Below are 23,152 nucleotides of genomic sequence, written 5' to 3' on the forward strand. Positions count from 1 at the left end.
TCTATACTACTTCACTTGACCTCAGTGATAGAGTGGCAGGGCAGCTAGGTAGATAGAGAACTGGTCTTGGAGTCAGGAGGATAGGAGTTCAAATCCAACCGCAGATACTTGCCATTTACTAGCTGTGTGACCTTGGGCAAAACACTTAAACCTGATTGCCTCCCATCCAGGAGCCATCTCCAGTCATCCTGATTCCTGTCTGGTTACTGGATCCAGATGATTCTGGATGAGAAAGTGAGACTGGTGACAACATCCCCTCACTCAACTCTAATTCAAGTGCTTGTCATGACATCACCTCTCTGATATCATAGTCTTCTTTGAGTGCAGAGGGCAAAACGTCATCATGACAAAGTGGCTATCTTACTAGATTTGGAGTGAAGTCAATCTGTGTTTGAATTTTTCCTAGATATTTATTAGCTGGGTAGCCATAGGCAGTTCATCATATCATTTCTAAGCTTTATTTTCCTCCTCTGTAAAGTAGGGAGATATACTATGATATATAGATATACTATATATACAATGATGGCTTCCTCATAGGATTGTTAAGGAACTAAGAGAAATAATGGCAACAAAATGCTTCTCCAATTTTAAAGGGAGAAATAAATGTCAATTATTAGGATTAGAGGAAGTTTTTTACTAGGACCACCACTGTGGACTAGAAATACTCTCCAACTCTGTGATTGTGTGAATCCCTATAGTAGAGTGAAAAACTACAACAGTATATCTACTACTACAGAACATCTCTTGAATGTACCCCCTTCTTTTCCTCTGATTCTGCCATTCTGATTGCTATTGTAATCCATCATCTATTTAGCCTCCAAAATGATCTTCCTATAGTATAGATTCAACCATGTCATTCCCTACTTATTAACCTTCAATGATTCCCAGTTATTTTTAGGATTAAATATAATATCTTCTCTTTGACCTTTTAAACCCTCAACAATCTGTTCCTTTCCTTCCTTTTCATTGTTCTTATACTTCATCCCTTCCTCTATGACTATGAGTAACACTGGGCTCCTGTTTGTTTAATGCAAAGCTGTCTTCCAACTGTGTCTTTTTACCTTTTACTGACTGTCCCCTCATGTTGTTTCCACCACCACCTGCATTCTTTGACTCCCTTCAACCCTGGAATCCACTGTTTACCTTGTATACAGCTTGCATATTTATATTTTTTTATATATTGTCTCTCCCATTAGATTGTGGGCTTCTCAAGGGCAGAGACTTTTTGCTTCTTAGCTTAGCACACTGTCTGCTATATAATAAGCCTTGATAAATGCTTGTAGTCTTGACATCTCTGAGGCATATAACATGAAAATGCTATTTTCTCCTTCCCAAATGTCACTATAAATTATTTAATACCCTATTCAGCTCTTATCACTATGAAAGCTCTTATTCATGGTGAGTCTTTATTCAATTTGTAAGGTTCATTAATTTGAGTATTAGCATATGTTTTTATATAAATCTCAGGCTTAGATAGTTTTAGGACTCAGACTCTTTTCAGCACCATAGAAAGAACCCCTGAGGGACCTTTGCTTTTTATATCTGACTTTGAGTCACTACATGAAATGAACAAATGGAAAAACTGAAATGGTCTTAACACTCTAAAATATTTGACTAGTGCTTGCCTGGCAGTTTGGGAATTATTTTGTTTTAATGAGAAACTTAGGATAAAGAATAAGCATCCTTTTCCACAGAGACAGTACAAAATTCAATAAAATATTAAAGGAATTGAACACAGAGCCACAAAAGTGACCCAGATTCCAAGTTGTATCATTATTGTCTCCAACTTCCCCTATATTCAGTTTCTCATTTTAAATTCCCTAGACATTAACTAGGCTTGCACCTCATTCCTCTCTCCTAATTTCAGCATAGAATAACTTCAAACTAAACTTCTTTAGTAATTAAACTACCTTTATCTGAAATAGATGTGAAGTTCCTGGAGGGCAGTCATTGTTTCAGTTGTTTTTTTGTCTTTGTATCTTCACTACCTAGTGCAGCAGTCAGTAAATGTCATTTCCCTTGGAGTAGTTGTGAAAACATACAGCTTTATTACAGGAAATTTGACTAGTAGCAATAGTTGGTCTTCTTTAGTCCTATATCCAGTCTTATATCCAGTATGTCTATTAAACATATTATGTGTTCAGGACCCAAGTCATAAGGTTCCTTTTCTGGGAAGTCTTTTCTGATCTCCCTGTTGGAAACTATTTTCCCTTGGATTTTGTCTAACACTTTGTACTTTTCTATTCTGTATTTCTTTTGAGGTATCTATGAAATTGCCATCCTTCTAAGTTGTAAGTTCCATGAGGAGAAGATCAGTAGTTTATTTCTGGTTTTTATATCTTTATCAACACCTATAATTGCATTCTACATATAAGGAGTATCTAATAAATTATTATTGAAGTAATGTTTGAAATGCAGTCTTCAAAATTAAATCACAATGAACTTCAAGGGGGATTTTGAAGTATCTTCTATCTTTAAAGACAAATTTGTGTGTTTGTGTGTGTGTGTGTGTGTGTGTGTGTGTGTGTGAGAGAGAGAGAGAGAGAGAGAGAGAGAGAGAGAGAGAGAGAGAGAGAGAGAGAGTATATGGAACTTGGAGTCAGATCTGAATTCAAATGACCCTGGACTCAGTGTGGGCTTGGGGATAATGTATGTACCATCTATTCTAAAGGGTTATAAGGCAAAGATATAAAATATCACAGAAACATAAGTTGGCATTTTAATGAGATTCATTATTGGTGGCATTTAATCTGATAAAAGGATTGTAGAAAAAGGTTTTGGAGATCAATCTCAATAAAAGTAATTATTGAAAAATATTCATATATATATTGTAAATATCCAAAAAATCTATTAATTTCTTCCTCCATTAAGGAATTTTTGTGACAATACAGTTGAGTTTTCTTTAGTGATTTATTTTTTTGGGGGACAGATTAACCACTAACGGTTGTATAGGTCAAATTTGGTCAGAGAATTAACCCTTGGTATTTTTATATTGACAGTTCACTTGAAGAATTTAAAATGCTAACAGAATTAATGTTCTTTGGTCATTTATTGTTGAAACAGTAATTATAGACCACAAATGGCTTATTTTAAAAGCCCAATAAAATGCAGACTCATGTTATTTAGGTACTTAATGGCGTCTACGACTTTTATAAAAAAATAGCTGAGTATCTCTGTGCTGGTTATTTTTTAAATTATATTTTAAATTAGAATAATAAAAGCACTTTTGAGTGATTTTGCCTTTTTTTCATTTTTGTTGAGTACCAAGAGACTTCTGAGTTCCAATGTTTCTGTTAATTTAACTTTAGTTTCTATGTGCACCTGTGCATTCCTTGTTGAAATGCTAGCAATTTGGCCTGAGTATGAGTGAATATAATTGAGCTCCCTTTATCTCTTAAAATAGTGCACTAGGGGGACTACTTTCCCTTTCTGTAACAGTAGAATATTCCTGTCATAAAACTCAGTTAAGCCAAACAGTTAGATTTTTATGTCCAGTGTTTCTTATGCAAATCAGAGGGCAGTGTCTCTGTAAGCACTCTCACTGGGAAAGATCAGTTCTGTGAATCACTTCAAAGGGTTTATCTTTTTAAAAATTATTAACTCTATGTAATTGCTCATGCTCAAATAATGGGGTAGAACAATTCATTTCATAAGAATTGTTCATTCTCAATTTTCTGGCTCTTACATGGTTTTAATTTTCTCCTTCCTCTTTAATTGCAATTTCTCAGTAGGATTCCCTATAGAACTCAGGATTTCCTGAATGAGCCTTGGCTCCTGAGTGGCAAGTTGAAGTGGGGCAGGGGCGGGGGTGGGGGTGGGGGTGGGGAGGGAGGGTGGTCTCTCACATTTGAGGAGAATGAGATGCTTTGATCAAATTGAAATCAATTTAAGAATAGTTTTTGAAAGTCTACTATTTTTAAGGTTAGGCATTATGAAGGATTTTTTGGCATATTCTTATGCATGTACATATTGTCTCCCTTGACAGAATATCAGTATGGGTCATTTCATTTTTTTCTAGTTTTCTAACAACTAGTACTTAGTAGGTGTCTTAAAAATGCTCGTTTTTTTGACTTGAATCTTATCCTTGAGAAAATAATGAATGAGCTATGTCTTGATGAGATAAAGTGACTTGCCCAACATGGTATAGGAAGTAATTATCAGAAGAGGGATTTGAATTATTGTCTTCTGATTCTAGAACCATACTTTTTCCACTGTACTAATAATACAGTAGAAATGTGAGATTCAGGGGTTATTTATTTATTTGTGTGGTTGCCATTTGTTTGACCAATATTGTGCCTTTAAAAATTAAATTTTATATAATTTTCACCTCTGAATTTTCTACCTTCCACCCCTCCCAACATTAAGAAAGAAAAACAAAACCCCCTTACAGACATATATAGTCAAACAAAACAAATTTTTGAATTAGCCATGTCCCTTCCTAACCCCACTCTCAACATTCTGAATCTGCACTCAGAATCCAACATCTCTCCTTATTGTGCTTTTGACCTTTACTATTAGGGTTGCCAGCTTCTTACTGGTTCTTTGACCAAGAAAACTAGAGTCTGTACTCAACTCAAAAAAACGTAGTTATGGGACACTATACAGGAAGGAACAAATACCTTAGAGAAGAAAATAATTTGGAGAAGAATGGCATTTAAAAGCTAAGAATTTCTAAAAGGTCTGAATTTGTGTTGTATAATTAGGGTTTTTCCTTCCTGAAATTAGCATAAATGATTTCTATACTTAATTTCTGAGTTGCCTAGCACTGTATATGAAATCTCTCCCCACCCCACTTTGTTCCCTAAATGCTGGTGTTAGATTCAGCAACTCTTAGATTTAGTGGTTATTGTAATGAAAAGAAGGGACTGTACTCAAAAATACATCATTAGGCTAAAAATCTTTAAAACAGTAGTTTTCTACATTACTAGTTGTTCACATGCTAAGTACAACAAATTTTTAAATTTTAAAAGTTTTTATTAATGTTATAGCCTTCCTTCCCCCTTCCAGAGAACTATTTCAAAAATCTATTTTTTAAAAAGGGGGAAAAATCAATACTACTAATCAAGACATTGAAAAAATCTGAAAACCTGTACAATGTGTAACACCTGTGGACCATCCATCTCTACACAGGGCTAGTTAGGCTTATCCCTTTTATATTTCTTCATTCAATTCATGCTTTCTCTTTATAACTCTGTGGCATTCACTTTTGATTTTTGGTTGTCGTTGTTCTTTCCATTTACATAATTCTGGCTTTATTTAATTTTTTCTTTGTTCTGCTTATTTCACTATCAGTACATAATAGCTATTTTCACACTTCACTGGATTCATCACATACATAATTTCTTATAGCACTGTAATAATAATTAATTATACTCAGATAATTTGTTTCATCATTTCTTTAGCCATTCCCCTATTTTGTTTACAATTCTTTGCCATCATAAAAAGTGCTACTATAAATATTTTGGCATATATAGGAACTTAGTTTTTATCAAAGGTTTCCTTGATATTTAAGCCCAAAGAATCATTGATTCTGAGTATGGACATTTTGTCACTTTATTAGCATAATTCCAAATTATGCTCCAAAATGGTTGTACCACTTATATCTTCACCAACAATGTACTAGTGTGCTTATCATTCCACACTTTGAACGTTGACTAAAGCCATTTCATAGACATATAGTTATTTTAATTTTTATTTCTCTCATTATTAGTGATTTGGATCTTTTTTATATGTTGTAAATACTTGAAAATTCTTCTTTTAAGAACTAATTTGTTCAAATCCTTTGACCATTTAATTTAGGGAATTATTATTCTTTTATATATATATGTATATATATATATGTGTGTGTGTGTGTGTGTGTGTGTGTGTGTGTGTGTGTGTGTGTATGTATTTGTTAAATGTTTATATGCCTTACATACCAAACACTTACTGGGAAAAAAATTGATAAAAAGGGTTTTTTCTCATTTGATCACTTTCTTATTGTAAATTTTGTCCAAGCAGAAGTATTTTCAATTTCATGAAAATTAAAGTGATCCATTTTATCTTTTTTAATTACTTCTGTCTCTTGTTTGGTTAAAAATGCATCTGCTGCCCATAACTTTGAAGGTTTTTATGACCTGCTTTGCTTTTAATTGTTTTATAGTATGATCTTTAATATTAACATTGTATTTCCATTTAGAAAGTATTGTAGAAAATGGAAATACAATGTTAATATTAAAGATCATACTATAAAACAATTATTTTCTGCCAGACCACTTTACAATTTTCCCAGCAGTTTTTATTAAATATTTTTTCCTGATAATAAATTTAATGTATTAAAAAGCTATGGTCAGCACCTTGATAGGAACTTAGAATCTAAATTTTTTTTAATGTAAGAGAGGAATCTTTTGTACCTTATACTCTAGATTTAATTCTACTTTTACTCCTTTTGGAGATTTAGGACTTACTCAAAGAGGCACTCAGATCCTTTGAGATCTGAAGGGAAAGTCCTGGGAACAATCGAGTCCTTACTTGATAGCAGCATGCTCTCTTCCTTCATTTTTTTTTTTACCCATCTTCCTAATCCATTTTATTCTGTTCTTCAGCTACTAAATTGTGCCTTAGCACCAATCAAAGCATCTCCAAGCTTTTTCATTCCACATTATAACTGTTAGTCCTGGGAGAACAGTAAATGTAACAAAGTATTTGAAAATAAAATGCTTTCTGACCTTGAAGTTTGCTATAACAACCTTATCAAGAGAATTTCTAAAAACTGAAAGCAGACTGTTCAATTTTTTTCATCAAATGATACAAAAATGACTCTGTCAAAATCTCTCTTGCAAATAGATTCTTTAAATCAACTTTTTTTTTCTTTATGAGAAGCTACAAATGACCAGATATATTACAAGGTTTGAAAAGTAATCACATTAATTGGCTTAGATGGGACTAGGCACAAAAATTATATGAGATAGCTCTGAATGTAATATATACATTTGCAAAAAAAGAATAGCTATTCATATTATTATTTTATGTTTTTTTAAATTCCTGATTGTATGTAGTAAGGATGGTGGATGGTTCCATGCCTACATGGGGTCCTGAAATTACTGTTGAAAGTAATTCAGATATATAGATCCAGTTGATGGGCCACCAGTCACCACTTCAGTGGTGCTAATGCTACCATATTAGAATTGAGAAAAATGGTGGTGACAGCATTTAAGAATTCTTGTATTGATTGTGTTTACTTTTTGAAAGTCCCATCATTGCAGAATTTCAATCTGCCTTTTATTTTTAGTCATTATTATGAGATTTCTGGATATATGTATTTATGTGCCTTGGGAAGAAAATGGAAACAATCAGGATTGATCTTATTAATGTATGAGAAGAGAGAAAATTATGTTATAGACAATAATGTTTCCAAAATTTAGATACAAGTTTTGTGAAATTTACTTGTGAATAATTCAAATATCTAACTTATCTTTAAAACTAAAATTTTATTTGTTGGGGGCCAGTGATTTTTATTAAATTGACCCATGTATCATTCAGATTCACAATCAGCAAATGCAGTTATAAATATCACCAATTACCTGTGCATTATTGGGCAAATTATTTAACTTTTCTAGGACATTTCTTTAGCTGTAAGTCATTCATTCTATACGCTATTAGTTGGACTAGATCTTTAAGGTCTCTTCCAGAAGCTAAAGTTCTGTGATTGCATGTTGAATAAGTAATGATATCATTATATCATCCAGTCAGTATCTATTTGGCAAGTGAAGAAGGCACCGAAAGCATGAACTCATTTTCTGCTCAAAGCTTAAGAAGTCATCATCCTTGAACCACAGATCAAAGAGAGGCTCCCAATGTCAAGCATGAGTTTTCAGGGGCTTTTGAAACTTCTTTTTTCAGACTTAATACAAACAAATTGGGAATCAGAAGAAGTGGTAGTGCTATACAAACTCTTGAAATTTTAACATCAGACATTTTCGCTAGAATAATTCAAAGGCAAAGTGAATTCTGTAAGTTATCCCAAAGTCAGAGTACAAAACTCTCATTTACTTTAGTTATTGGGGTATTTCAAGGAGAAATAGTCTTTTAGTTTCCTCCACATAACTAACTCTATTCTTCACTTTGCTAGATAAAAGATTAAGGATGTATATCTGCAAATATTTGAGGTTAATAGGGAAAACCCTGAAAGGAGAAATTTATTTAAACAATTGATCTTATTTATTCAAAAGATTTTGTATTCCATTTCTTTTCTTCCAGATACTATTTGATCAGCTTGAGAATAGCAAGATACTACTCTGAGATTTATTTTAAAATATTTTAATAACTATAATAATAATAATAATAATGATAATGATAATGGTAGCTGGCATTTATATAGCACTTCAAAGTTTTCAAAGTGCTTTAGTGATATCTCACATGGTCTTTTCAACAACCTTGAGAGAGGGTACTATTATTATCTCCACTATCCTCACTTTATACATGAAGTAACAACCTGAGAGAGGTTCCTCTAGTAAAGAACACTCTTGGGAGCATCTTTGAAAAGATAATCATTGTAAAAGGCTAAGAAGAATATAGATTTTTTTCTTAGGGAGTGAAACTGAAATTTAAATAAGGGACCTCAAACAAGTCAGATTTAGAAGTGGTACTAGGGATGGCTAGGTAGCGCAGTGGATAGAGCACCAGCCCTGGAGTCAGGAAGACCTGAGTTCAAATCCGGCCTCAGACACTTAATAATTACCTAGCTGTGTGGCCTTGGGCAAGTCACTTAGCCCCATTTTCCTTGCCTAAATAATAATAAAAAAAGTGGTACTAAATATCAAACTAGATAGATGTTTGGTTTTTATTTCTTCTTACCTTCTAATATTATTCTAATCTAACCTAATTTTTTTTCAGACTCATAATTTTACCATGAGGAAGCTGCCAGTGAGGAATTTTTTCTACAAGGGTAGACTGGCACCCTCTCTGCAAATTGGAATCTTAGAAAATTACTTGGGATGCTCAGAGATTAAGCAACTTTTTGAGAGCCATATAATCATTGTGTTAAGAGGAAAAATTTAAACCCAAGTCTTTCTGAGTCTGAGGCGAGGTCTCTGTCTATCCATATCACTAAGATTTTTGTAAGCAGTAATGTGAACATATGTTATGTTTTATAGGGATAGAATAAAAATATAAAGTGATATTCCATCCTGGGTTAGGAGAAATGTTTTTTTAATTCCTACTGCAAATATATATTGGAGGATGGGATTTTCTAAATGTTCTTTCCCTTTGACCAATGACCAGATATTTATAAGAAATTTTATTATAGAAATATAAGAAAATCTTTGACAGAGATATGTAATTTCAAAAAATTACCACAGAAATAAGGATGTACATTTATTTTGCACTAGCAAAAACTGGTGGGGGGGCAGGGAGGTTTATCAATGTCTTATCAACTGAGGTATGATTAAGCAAATCACATTAACTGTGTGGTTAAGAGTAAGGAATTGTGACAAACCTGAGAAGACTCGTAGGAACTGCTATAGAGAAAGGTTAAGAAGCACTAAGGGAATGGTATATTTAAGGGACACAGTGTAAAGGGAGAAACCCCCAAAAAACACTAAAATCTAAGAAAACAGAACTCTGCTCAGTGCAATATCTATCAAACATAATTAAAATGTCAATTTGTTTTGCTTAACTATGTACTTTACTTAAGGGCAATTATGTGGCTCACTGGTTTGAGCACCAGTACTGGAGTCAAGGAGATCTGAATTCAAATGTGGCCTCTGACACTTCCTAGTTGTATGATGTTGGACAGTCACTTAACTTCTGTTTCCTTGTCTGGAAATTGAACCGAGGAAGGAAATGGCAAAGCACTTTACTATCTTTGCCAAGAAAACCTCAAAGGGGGTCACAGAGAGTCAGACTAACAAAAACAAAAATACTTCTTTATTACAAAAGAAAGTTCTATTGGGGATTATTGGGAAATTGCAGCAATGTTTAAAAAAGCTTAAATAAAAACAATGAAGACTGGAGGTTATGGTATACTTATAGATGTCTATAAAATAATCCTATAATAAATAATTGCTTCATTTTAAAGGGTTTTTGATAAAAATGACTCATGGAGATAAAGTCAACAAATGTCATTTTTGACAAGTAAATGAATTTCTAAGTGTGAGAAAGGTATAATGTTTCCAGGAATTGTTTGGAATATTAGAGATATACAAGAATATGATGCAGTGATGATGTTGTAAGTAATTAGTCTAGCCAAAGTGTAGGTCTTCCTATAAGTTAATGTTTGTAAATATTTATTGCAAACTATTTCCTTAATCACTTAAAAAATTTTCAGCAAATCAAGCTAAATACATAATTGTAAGGAAAAAAATATTTTTCCCCCATAATCAATGAGTGGTTGACTTAACCATATTTTCCTTTTTTGGAGTCAGTTCTTGTCTTTCAGGTCAGAGTATTTTTTTTCCTCTTTCACAAAGAAAGTAAAAGGAGTAATCACTTTCATATCCCCACATATTACCAAGAATATTTTTTCATTTTTAATGCTTATCAAGATAATTTTCCTATTTTTGAAGAGATTTTGGTGTCCCCTTATCCTTATCTGATTTCCTAACTTCTCAATTTCTGGCAAAGGCAGCACCGTCCTTCTTTGGACTTGTTTGTTCATTTTTCCTTATATTCCCCCCATCTGACCATTTACTAAAGTCCTTTCTATTCTACTTCCATGATTTCTTTTGCATCTGTTCTCTTTTTCCCTGTTCACACAGCTATCATCCTAGTTCAGTCCCTCATGAACTCACATTTTTATAAAGCTCTTCTATCTCCCTACTTTCTTCTCCAATTCATTCTCCAAATAGCTGTCAAATTCATATACTTAAGCTCAGGTCTGACATTCAACTGTTTGAATAACTTCATTGGCTCCTTATTGCTTAAAGATTTGTGGGTTATTTAAAGGTCTAGTTTGGTTCCAACCTATATTTTCAGACTGATTTCACATTTCTGTCCCTTGTGAATTCCATAGTCCGCAAACAAATTAGACCATTTACTATTCTTTGTATGCAATATTTGACCTTCCAACTCTGTTTTCCTCCCTTCCCAGAAGGTTCTTGCTTCTCGTGTTGACCTTAGAATATTTCCTAAGTGCCTTCAAAGGATAATGACAGTGCTGTCTCCTTCAGGACACATCCTTGATCCCCCCAGTTGTTAGTGCTCTTTTTTTTTTTGTATTTTCTGTCTATATATTGTATACATGCTTATCTGTGCACATTTTGTTTTTTTGCCTAACACCTTCCCCTTAGTAGACTGTAATCTAAAGAGCAGTTTTCTTTTTGTTTCTGAATCCCCAGTGATGAGCCTCATATCTGGTAAGTGCTTACTATATACTTGTTGAACTGAATAAAATTGAATTGATTCCAGACATTTTTGTACAAAAGCTAAAAGCTCAGCTTGTTCTTTGGATGTTAAGGTCATGAACAAAATCATTTAAATATGCTTGAATTATACTCTTTGAAGAGGGAAATGGTATATTCTATGGATGAGTATCAGTTTACTCTTCTCTTTCCTTAACATTCTTAGGCATCGTCTTAGCATTTGAAATCATTAATATCCTTATCCAAATTCAGGGCTTCTATTGGTTTCAGTACAGCCAGTTTTTTAAAAAATTATTTTTTGTAAACAATACTGTTACCAATCATAAACATTTAAATTTACAATGAAGAATAAGAAAGGAGGTTGTATAAGAAACTGTGACCTGTGACTTTTTTAAAAAGTAGTATTTATAAATTTTAGCAAGATTTTAATCAATCTTTAATAATCTTATATATATAATAAATCTTCTATATTTGTCTACTGAGTTTAACTTTTTCTACTTTCAAAAAAGGTTTTTAATTTTTTAAGTTTTATAAATTTTTTTATACCTCTTACTACTCACTAACCTATTCTTCCCTATAAACATTCCTTTGTACTACATATATAGTCAAGCAAAGCAAATGATTACATTACTCATGTCTAAGAATGCATATCTCATTTTGTATTTTTAGTCCTTTCCCTTTCAGCCAAGAGGTGGGAGGTATGTTCCATTATCAATCTTTTGAAGTCAGAGTTATTTATTCCTTTGATCAGAGTTTGCAGTTACTTTACAATATAAAACTAGTCTTAGAGCTGATGGTAGATTTAGATATTACACAGGATGTTTAGACTTGGAAATAATCTCTGATACTAAGCCAAAACAGAAATCTATTGAATGATCTTTTTGTTCTCTCCAAATCATAAGAACCATAAATGGCTTGTGACAAGACCTAAGTATTCAGCCAATTACTAATCTGTCATGTGATATAGTACAAGTGGAGGACCTAAGTCCTTGTAAAGTTTCACCTCAGAGATTTAAAACCTTATATTGAATTCATAAGAAATAGTATTCTGATGATTGACACATTTTGTAGGATTTATAGCTGTTTACTTTAAAGGTTATAAGGACCAACCCTAAATTAAGAATTTTAATATTGTACACCAACATCAATAAAATAGAAAAATACTTGAGAAAATAGGATTAGAAACAATAGTAATATTTACTAAATGACTCCCAGAACAAAATTGACAGAAGACTGTTACATACTGAAAGTTTTGAGAACAACCCTTGACCTAGAGATTGCTAAGCAAGAACGACACATAGTATATAGAGAAAATTTTTCTAATGACTTCTCACTACTCTATCTTACCCGCCTCTCAATCAAATTAGACTTTATTATGACCTTACATTGTTGACTTTGACACTCGTGATCACTCTCTTCTTAATACTCTGCTGTCTAAGATTTTGTGACTCCCATTTAGCTACCTCCTATTCAATCGAATTCCAGTGGCTTCCTATTGCTTCCAGGGTCAAATAAAAATCTTCTTTTTAACTTATAAAACCTTTTATAACCTGGTCCCCTCCTCTCTTTCCAATTTTCTTACATCTTACACCTCCTGTGTTCCATCTATTAATTGTGAGCATTTTCTCTGGCTGTCTTTCACGCCTGGACATCTCTTTGCTTATCTTTGCCTTCTGGTTTCCCTGGCTTCCCTTTTTTTAGTTTCAGCTAAAGTCTCACCCTCTGCAAGAAGTCTTCCCTTATTTTATTTAATACCTATTCCTTTTCTCTGTTGATTATCAATCATTTATCCTGTTTATATTTTTTTGTATGTTGTTGTTTGCATGTTGTCTCCCCTATCAGATTATGGGCTCCTTAAAAGCAGAAATTGTCTTTTTTCCCCTTCCTTGTATCTCCATTGAATGGCTCACAGTAGGCAGTTAATAAATGCTTGTTGACTTGTTGCTTTGTATAAAAAATTCATGTGTCACTCAATAATGGTATATGAATTATGCACAAAAAGCATATAGAACACCAAGTATTTTGCAACAGAAGTTTCCAGGTGAAAAAATGTGCAGAGAACAATGTTATTCTTTCCTCCTGCTACTTGCCCATTCATATTCAATTTCTGATATCTTTTGTACCATTTCTTACCTGTAATTTATATAGATTATTACATTTGAGGCTCACAACAGTCTTATGAGGTAGATATACCCCTTTCAGAGACAAGGAAATTGAGGTTTAGAGAGGTGATTCGTCCATGTTCTCAAACATAGTTAAGGCAACATTTGCCCAGTCCATTACTCTCTCCTACTTTCAAAAGGTGCTATTGCCTAGGTCCACCATACATACTTCTATTGTCTTTTGGGTAATGTGAAGTTTCATTATTCAGTAATTTTACTGTTTCATGATTCACAGCCAAATGATATCACGGGAAGAATGGTGTTTAAAAAATGGGTCTTTAGGGAGCTTGGGGTATTTAATAGAAATGTATTATTTCCCAAAGGCAATTTAGCCTTTTAATCTACTTTTCTTCATTTCTGAGTTCCTTAAATTGTTGTCTAGTCTATCCAGATATATGGACTGATGAACCAACTTTATAAGAGTGCATCCAACTGTATTCTTCATTGATTATCACCTCCCCCCATGTGGATTTTAGAAAGCTCTATATTGTTCTGAGCCTTGATAAAACTGGCACAATGTATTCTACAAACAGAAATATGTGGGAGATCTTCCTAGGGAGGCAGAGAGGAACAATGAGGAAAACATTGCTTCTGGAGGGCAAAGTCTTGGGTTCAAATTCCGCCTCTAATGTCAAGACAAGTCATGCAATCTTTCTGGCATAAGTCTCCTCATCTGTAAAGTGGAGAAATTAGACTAGATGGCCTTTGAGTTTCTTTCTAGTTCTAGATCTATTAAAAAAATAATCTTTCTAGCATTTGGATCCTATTACTCAAGATAGCTCCATCTTTGGTTCAGTTTATGTTTTACTTTATATTAAGAATGAGAAAGTCAGAAAGTGGAGCCAAGATGGTAGAATACAGGTAGCAATCCAGTTGACCTGTCCCAAACCCCCCACCCCCAAACAACTTTAAAATAACTCCTCAATTGAAATTTTGGAGTTGGTCCGAGTAAGATAGTTTTCCAGTTTAATGCAACTTAAGAGGTCAACAGGAGAGGTCTGTGATACCAGGTTGGGGATGAGCTCAGAGCATAGCAGCAGTACTAGGAAAAGGCCTTGTAGGCAGGTACAATAGTAGCAGCAGCAGCAGCTTTGGGAGTTCTTAGTTCTAAGATGGTAAGGAAGGTCAAAAATGTCAAAAAAGACATTATAGAGCACCCTTTGCTGGCACTAGGTATAGGGCCTGGCACTGGAGTTCTGGGTTACTCATTGGTCACAAGGGAGCCTGGGCCCAATCACAGTTCTAAGATCAAGGCATATTAGCACTAGTAACTACAGGGAAAAAGGGGGTCTTCCTGGGTAATGTTTAGAGAGTAGCCTAGAAAATCATTACACTATTACATCAAAACTGCAAACTTGTAGATTCCCAGAAAATCTCTGAAAGCAGCAGTACAACAAAACTAAAGCTTGGGACAGTGTATCCCCACACCCTCATGAGCAGAGTTCAATTTTAATATAGTTTAAAGTGAAGACATAGGCTGAAAAAATGAGAAAACAACAACCAAAAACTTGGCCATAAAAAATTATTATGGTAGCAGGAAAAACAAAACTCAGAAAAAGACAATACTTTTAAAATAGCTACAACAGTCTCAAAAAAATACTAATTGGACCCAAGGCCAATAAGAATTCCTGGAAGAGTTAAGGAGATAAGAATGGTAGAGGGAACTACCACTATCAGTTGGGGAATGGATCTTACTTTTATATATTTGACTCAGTTCCCTATATATTTGTGAAATGGGCCCTTTAACAGAGAAACTACTGTAAATTCTTTTTTAATGTTGCTTAATTGTTTTGGTATTTTTAAAAAAGCAAAAATGTAGTTTCCTTTATTATCTCTTTTAATTAATTTGGCCTAATCAAGACCAAATGGAAAAGGAAGTACTGAAGGAAAAAAATCCTTAAAAAGCAGAATTGGATAAATGGAAAAAGAGAGTTAAGAGTCAACTCAAGAAAATAATTCTTTAAAAATTAGAATTGGGCAAGTGGAAGTTAATTACTCTATAAGACATTAAGAAACAATGATAGAAGAAAATGTGAAATATCTTATCTGAAAAGACAATTGACCTGAGAAATAGATCTAGGAAAGATGATTTAAGAATTATCAGAGTACCTGAAAGTCATAATCAAGAAAAGCCTAAATATCATACATCAAAAAATATAGAAAAATTGTCTCATATCAGATGCAGAGGACAAATTAGAGATCCAAAGAATCTATGGATCACCTTCTAAAAGAGATTTCAAAATGAACTCCTGAGAATATTATAGGCAAATTCTAGAGTTTCCAGGTCAAGGAAAAAATGTTGAAGCATTCATAAAGAAATAATTCAAATAATGTGGAGTCACAGTCCAGATCACAAAGGATTTAGCAGTTTTCATGTTAAAGGAACAGAAAGATATTCCAAAAGGCAAAGGAGCTAGTATTACAACCAAGAATAACCTGCCAAGCAAAACTGAGTGTAATTCTTTAGGGGGGATATTTAATGAAATTAAATTAATTAAATGCATATTTAATGAAAAAGAAGACTTTTAAACATTCCCATTGGGTAGAGCCAAGGTGGCAGTGTGAAGGCAGCATGTCCCAGGAACTCCTTCCCCTCCAAACTCCAAAAGCCAACAAATTATGACTCTAGCCAAAATTCAGAGGGGCAGAACCTACAGAAAGACTGAGTGATACATTTTCGCAGTTCAAGATAACTTAGAAGTTCCTTGGGAAAGGTGTGTTTCACCAGAAATGGGGGTTGGAAAAAAAACCACAGCACAGCCCAGCGAAGCCCAGCCCAGCCCAGAGATCACCTGCAACAGCTTGAAGGGGCAGCGAGAGAACTCTGCCATACCAGAATGAGTGTGGAGTGAGGAGCACTGGCCACAGAATCTGCAGTGAGAATCTGGAGAAAGCAGCCTGCACCCCCAGAGACAGTAAGGGAAGTCTGCAGAGATTTCTCTTTTCTCCCTCAGGGTAGGACTCTGCTGCTAGCCTGCACTCAGATTCAGGTTGAAGTTTGAGCTTCCATGCTAAGTAGACAAGGTGGATCCCTCCTTTTAGCTCCAGGGAAGAGGGAAGTGTGTGTAGGGGTACATCTACACATCAAAGCACAGGCAAGGGAGCATAAGACCTTGGAGGAATAAAGGTCCCAGTGGGGTGTCCCCCCCAAAAAATCAAAAGAAAACTTTGGAAGTTCTGTCTTCGGCTGAGGAAATGAGTAAACGTTTTACAAATCATGCTTATTCATATCATCTCTGACCAGTGAACATGTATTTTTTAGGTTCCTATTTTGTACAAGTCACTGTATTAGGTGACACTGACTGTGCCCTACAGAAAGTAACATTCACCGTTGGGGGAAATGGGATGTTAACAAATAAAGACTAGATATGGGTAGTTTGACAAAAGGAAATCTCCAAGTACAGGAGGAAAATCTGAATTGAAGGAAAACTTTTTAGCTACTGGGGGGCGGGGTAGGTTTGGTAGGGATAGATTAGTGAAGGATTCAAGAAAAGTGGCAGCATCTGAGCTGAGCCTTGAAAAAGAGACAAATTCTGAGAGATGGAGGATGAAGAAAAAGTGCATAGGAGGCAGAGGAACATCCTGGAATGTTAGTCTCTTTTTAAAAGTAAAATTATTTAGAAAATGTGTATTTGTATGTATTATACATAAGTCAGCAATGTGAAGCCAGAATCAACTTGCTAAGGATATGAAGTATTTGGATGTACTGTGCTAAAAGTAACTACATGAATAATATGTAGGCTCAGGGACAGTAAGAAAAGCTCTTCTTTATAAGTCCTTCTCATGGAATGGGAATCTAGGGAAATATAGGTCACAAGCATGTAAAAAATTACATGTCATATAAGTATTCTATATTTTAAATATAGAATAGAAATTTTTATACATGCTTCTACACAAAAATATGGAAGACATGTGTACATACATACATGCACATGGATAGAATATAGTATACATGGGGCAGCTAGGTGGTGCAGTGGATAGAGCACCAGTCCTGGAGTCAGGAGTACCTGAGTTCAGATCTGGCCTCAGACACTTAATAATTACCTAGCTGTGTGACCTTGGGCAAGCTACTTAACCTCACTGCCTTGCAAAAAAAAAAAAAAAAAAAAGAATATAGTATACAAGTTTCCATGACAATCTATAATATAGATACACATGTATATAACAAACTATACAATGCATGTGTACATGCATGCAGGCACACAACACCTATCTATACTTGGGCCACATGTGACTATATAAATATAGATATAGTTAGATATGCATTTGTGTATATTGGTAAATATATGCACATATATTATGTGTGTGTGTGTGTGTGTGTGTGTGTGTGTGGGCAGCTAGATGGCAGTGGATAAGTGCTCTGGATCTTTTGTTAGGAAGTCTCCTCTTCCTGAATTCAAATCTGGTCGTACTTATGCTTACACCTACATACTTGGCTTAACCCTGTCTTCCGGTTGCCTCATCTGTAAAAATGAGCTGGAGAAGGAACTGGCAAGACCATTCCACTATCTTTGCCAAGAAAAAGGTTAATTGGAGTTGGGAAGAGTCGGCAGGCCTGAAACCACCGAACAACGGAAATGTATGAGCATGTGTGATGTGTGTCATGATAGGGGAGTATGTGAAATACATGATCTAGGAATGCATAAATGTACACATGTGCAGGGGTATCTATGATAAATTGGTTTTTAAATAATATAAAAGCAAACATAAATAAATAAAAATAAAAATATATGCATATAAATATAAATAACTCAAAATAAACATGTATATGAGTATAATATAAACACATAATCACATAAACATGCCTATATAAATATATATGCATAAAATATATGTATAAATACAAATAAATAAACATGTATAAATATAAATATATAAATATATATAAATATAAACAAACGGATTTATATGTATATAAATATAAAAAAAAATAAATATATGTATATAAAAAGAAATACATATAAATATAGAATATATACATAAAATGTAAATAAAAATGTATAAAATAGAAATAAATATAAATACATCAATAGACATAAATATATAAGTATATAAAGAAATGTATTTAAATATCAATAAATATATAAATATCAATAAATATGTGCATAAATATCAAATATATAAAGATGTACACGAATATCAATAAATACGTACATAAACATCAACAAATATATGAATATGCACATAAATATCAATAAATATATAAAGATCAATAAATATATACATAGATAGCAATAAATATATAAATATGTACATAAATGTCAAAAATATGTACATAAATATCAATAAATATGTACATAAGTAGCAACAAATATATAAATATGCACATAAACTTCAATAAATATACAAATATCAATAAATATGTACATAGATATCAATAAATGTATAACTATCAACAAATATGTGTATAAATATCAATAAATATATATGTATAAATATAATATAAATTAATATAATATGTATATAATATAAATAAATATAAATCAATGACTATATAAATATAAATAAAAATAGATAGCTATCGACATGGATATCGACATGGATATCGACATGGATACCGACATGCATATCGATCCGTGTGAGATGCGCTCCCCAGCCACGGCGCCCCCGCCCCCCGCCCCCACCCTGCCAGCTCGCCACGTGGCGGGGCGCGTGGGGCAGCTGTCCCGGGGCTGGGGGGGGCGGCCCGCTCCGCCCCGCCCCCCCCCCCCCCGCCCGGCCGGGGGGAGCGCTCCGGGGGCGCGGCTGCGAGGCGGGGGCGCGGCGGGGGCGCGGCGGGGGCGGGGCGGGGCGGCCCCTTTAAGGAGTCGCTGCGGTAACCCGAGCCCGCAGTGGTGGCGCAGCGGCCGCGGCGCTCGGGGCTCGGGGCTCCTCCCGGCGGCGGCGGCGGCTCGGAGCCTGGAGCCCGGAGCCCGGAGCGGAGCCCGGAGCCCGGAGTCCGGAGCGGAGCCCGGAGCGGAGCCCGGAGCGCGGAGCCCGGAGCCCGGAGCCCGGAGCCCGGAGCCCGGAGCGCGGAGCCCGGAGCCCGGAGTCCGGAGCGGAGCCCGGAGCCCGGAGCCCGGAGCCCGGAGCCCGGAGCGCGGAGCCCGGAGCCCGGAGCCCGGAGCCCGGAGTCCGCAGCCCGGAGCGGAGCCCGGAGCCCGGAGCCCGGAGCCCGGAGCCCGGAGCCCGCAGCCCGGAGCGGAGCCCGGAGCCCGGAGCCCGCAGCCCGCAGCCCGGAGCCCGGAGCCCGGAGCCCGGAGCCCGGAGCCCGGAGCCCGGAGCCCGGAGCCCGGAGCCCGGAGCCCGCAGCCCGGAGCCCGGAGCCCGGAGCCCGGAGCGGAGCCCGGAGCCGGAGCCGCTGGCTGCGGCGCGGCGGCGCGGCGAGGCCAGGCGCGGGCCCCGGGCGGACGGGCCGGCGGAGCGCGGGGCCCGGGGCAGGTGACGCGGGCGCGGCGAGGGTGGTGGGCGCCGCCGCCCCCCGGGGCTGGCAGTGGGGCCCGTGCGGTCCGGGGGGGCGGGGGCTGCTGGCGGCCCCTCCTTTGCCATGTGCCTTTGTTTACCATTTTGGAGGCGGGGGTGGTGGGGTGCAGAGGGGCGCCTGCCCCTCCTCCTGCCCGCGAAGGCAAACTTAGTTTAGGGTGATGTGGCGGTGAGCCGGGTAACCCCCAAAGAGCTGCCCACAACCCCAGCAGATGCCGCTCGCCACCGTGCCCGGGCCGCGTTTCCTCCGGTGGGTAGGTCAGGGCGCCCCTGTCCCATGCTGAGGAACGTTTCTTGAGGACATCCTCGCATTTTGGACAAATTACACAGCTTTTGCTCATTCCAAGCTCCAGCTTTGGGGGGGGGGGTATTATTTATTTTATTACTTTCTTTAAAATGCGGTAGACTGACTGGTGGCAAGATGTAAAGAATTGACATGGATGTTGGGAATGAACGGGTGAGATGGACACTATGCCAACTTTTAGGAACATTTCATTCTGTCACAGATTGAGTTGGATGGAATTAGCCAATAAATTGTTTCATGGAGAAGTACTGCCTGCTTGGGAGGGAATATGCTAAAGCGAACATTCCTCTCTATCCAATAAAGTGGAACACCTAAGTGCTCTTAAGCGTTATCATAGAGAGGATTTTTCTGAGGTTTTTCTTTCTCAGTTTTGCAGTTGTTTCTATGACTATGAATGTAGCAGGGCCCAAATGATGGATATAAAAATTATCTCTGCTGCCCCAGTTGGGAGAGTGCAGTCCCTCTCCTTATGGATATTTAAAAAAACATGCTTTCATTTGCTTTATGTCCTTGCTCTCTTTCAATTCCATCTTGTTACTGAGCGGCACAGATAGGCAAATCAATCAACGATGTGTCTGCATATGCCAGCCGCTGACTGTATCATACTGGGACTATCTCAGCTCTCCTTTCTTTCCAGCCTTTCTTGACATGTTTTCTTTCTCATATAATTCTCTTTAAGAGTTATGGAATTGGAGATACTCCCAAGCTAGGTCTCTGCTTTTTTCTTTGTGAAAATCAAGGGTAGGCTCAATAGAAGGTGGGTACATTGGAGGTGGCAAGGAGGAAGAGAAGAAGTAGCTTCTAGACCTCTACACTTTACTCCTATGTAGCTTTGCCCTAATCTGAACCATGGAGGAGTCACTGGGGCAGTGGAATAAGGGGAAGAGAAAGAAGCAGCTTCCAACACTCTCCACTTCACTCTTGTGTAGCTTTGTCCCAAATCTAAACCACGGAAGAATCACTGGGGCTGTGAGGAAGAGAAAGAAGTAGCTTCCAGTCTTCTACTCTTATGTAGTTTTACTCTAAACTAGGGCATTGAAATAGGGTAATTTTTGTATTTTGGGAGAAGGGTTGAAAATACCTTTCTGATATCTACAACTTTTCTTATATGGTGCTTAGGTTCTGCATTACTGAAGTACAATACCTTTTTTAACATTATGTTAAGTAGAATTCTTTGGGTTGATTTGAGAGTTTAATCATCACAGTCAGAGACACTGTAATTTGTCTCAAACATAGTGTTGTCATTTTGGTCCTCCATAATGAAGGACAAGAACCAGCCAACCAGCCATCATTTATATCATTTGATTTTGTGTAAAAATGAACTTCACTGTTTCTAACCACATCTTTAGACCTTGAGCCATTATCAATAAAGTTGATAAGGATAGGTAGTAGACCTCTGATTTCATCTGTACAGGGAACTAGCAGATAAAGAAACTCCCTCTATTGACAGTTTATCAAGGTGAAAGTTTCCTGGAACATGGATAGTTTGAGTGACTTCCCCAGGATCACATAGCTACCTCTGAGGCTAACTCTCTTATCTCTTGATGTTTATCCAAAGAATACCATGATATCAGGGAGCTGATATCATGACATTGCATATGAATTGGTTTTGAGTGGGTGTTGTGCTAAGTTACCAGCCTCACTTTTTCCTCCAGAGCCATCTGGGTCCAGGGGCCAGGAAAACTGGAGATAGCCCTGGATTCCAGGCATTCCTCATTAAGTGACTTTCTGAAGGACACACAGTGTCAGAGATGGGATCTGAACTCAGGTCCTCCTGACTTCATGACCAGCACTGCATCCCTTGTACCATGCTGTCTCTGAAAACATTGTTTCATGGGTAGATTTGGGTTTTGCTGACCTCTTATCAATCTCCTGGTCTTTGAGATCACCCTGTTTGGTATAGCTGTTTGAAGCTGTAGCAGGATATCTTTTTTACATCTTAACACTTCTTCAGTTTTGATGTTTATATTGCCTTAATGTTTTACAAAGCACATAAAAGCCTTTTTTACTCTACCCTGGCTAGTTAAGAATTGAATAGAAATGGGGATGGCTTAGGATCTAAAACCATCCTGTAACCATTAGAAAAAGAACAGGGTGTTCACTTGTATTTTTCTGCATTGGGTTAACTTAGTTATTATGTAGTTTTGATCCAGTAATAAGGAATCTGGATGTCTGTATGAAAACTACTCTCTCCAATTTTTTTTTTAAACTTTTAAGAAAGGGAAACCTGAGCCTGTATTCAGGCAAATAATGTAATCTCAACAAATTGTATTCAAACAAAATGTAATCTCAACAAAAATGTATTCAAATGAATTATGTAATCTCAACAAAATTGTTAACAAAAGTTATTCTGATGTATTTTATTTGTTGTATTATTGTTGTGCTGCATTTTCATTAAGCTTAAATTGGAAATAATTCATGTAAATTGCTATAACTAGTAGTCTACCAATTGGCCATTGGTTTTCTCATCTTTAAAAGGAGGGAGTTGAGAAGGTCCCTTCTAATTCTAGATCCTTGAATTTCTTGTGGTTATCTGATAGAAGATGGGAATTTGATGAAGAGATTGGTTTGAATCTTCTGAAGATCCTTGGTTCCTCTTCTTTTCCCAGGGATTTCTTTTTTCATAAAGCTTACCACCTAACCATCTCTCCAGTGAATAGTTACAGAGCAAGGTAACAGGAAGAGAAAAAGAAATGTCTTCCATAAGTGCTTTCTTTCTGGCATAGGAAAGAGTAAGGGAAGGAAAAAAATAAGGGAAAGGGGGTTCCCCTTTGTAGTTCTCTGATGCTTAATGTACAATCCAAATAGCTACTGCCTAGCTGCTTTACAAAATAAAACAAAAGCCTCACTCTAACAGTGCATCTCAAATATTCCTAGGAAGGTTA

General features: G+C 36.5%; 1 protein-coding gene across 3 annotated transcripts in view; it reads left to right on the forward strand.

Annotated features, from left to right (window-relative positions):
• The window catches only part of TLCD4 (TLC domain containing 4), a 142,978-nt gene that overhangs the window by 38,786 nt on the left and 81,040 nt on the right, over nucleotides 1-23,152 (forward strand). Inside the window, exon 1 of one of the 3 annotated variants that reach the window (XM_074188220.1) lies at nucleotides 19,862-19,921. The exons of the other annotated variants lie outside the window; for them this stretch is intronic. The gene's annotated coding sequence lies outside the window, so the exon portion shown is untranslated. Of the gene's footprint in view, nucleotides 1-19,861; nucleotides 19,922-23,152 lie in introns of those variants that run through there. 3 annotated transcript variants of the gene reach the window in all.

This window comes from Macrotis lagotis, chromosome 5, assembly GCF_037893015.1.
Source record: "Macrotis lagotis isolate mMagLag1 chromosome 5, bilby.v1.9.chrom.fasta, whole genome shotgun sequence".
NCBI classification, from domain to species: domain Eukaryota; kingdom Metazoa; phylum Chordata; class Mammalia; order Peramelemorphia; family Peramelidae; genus Macrotis; species Macrotis lagotis.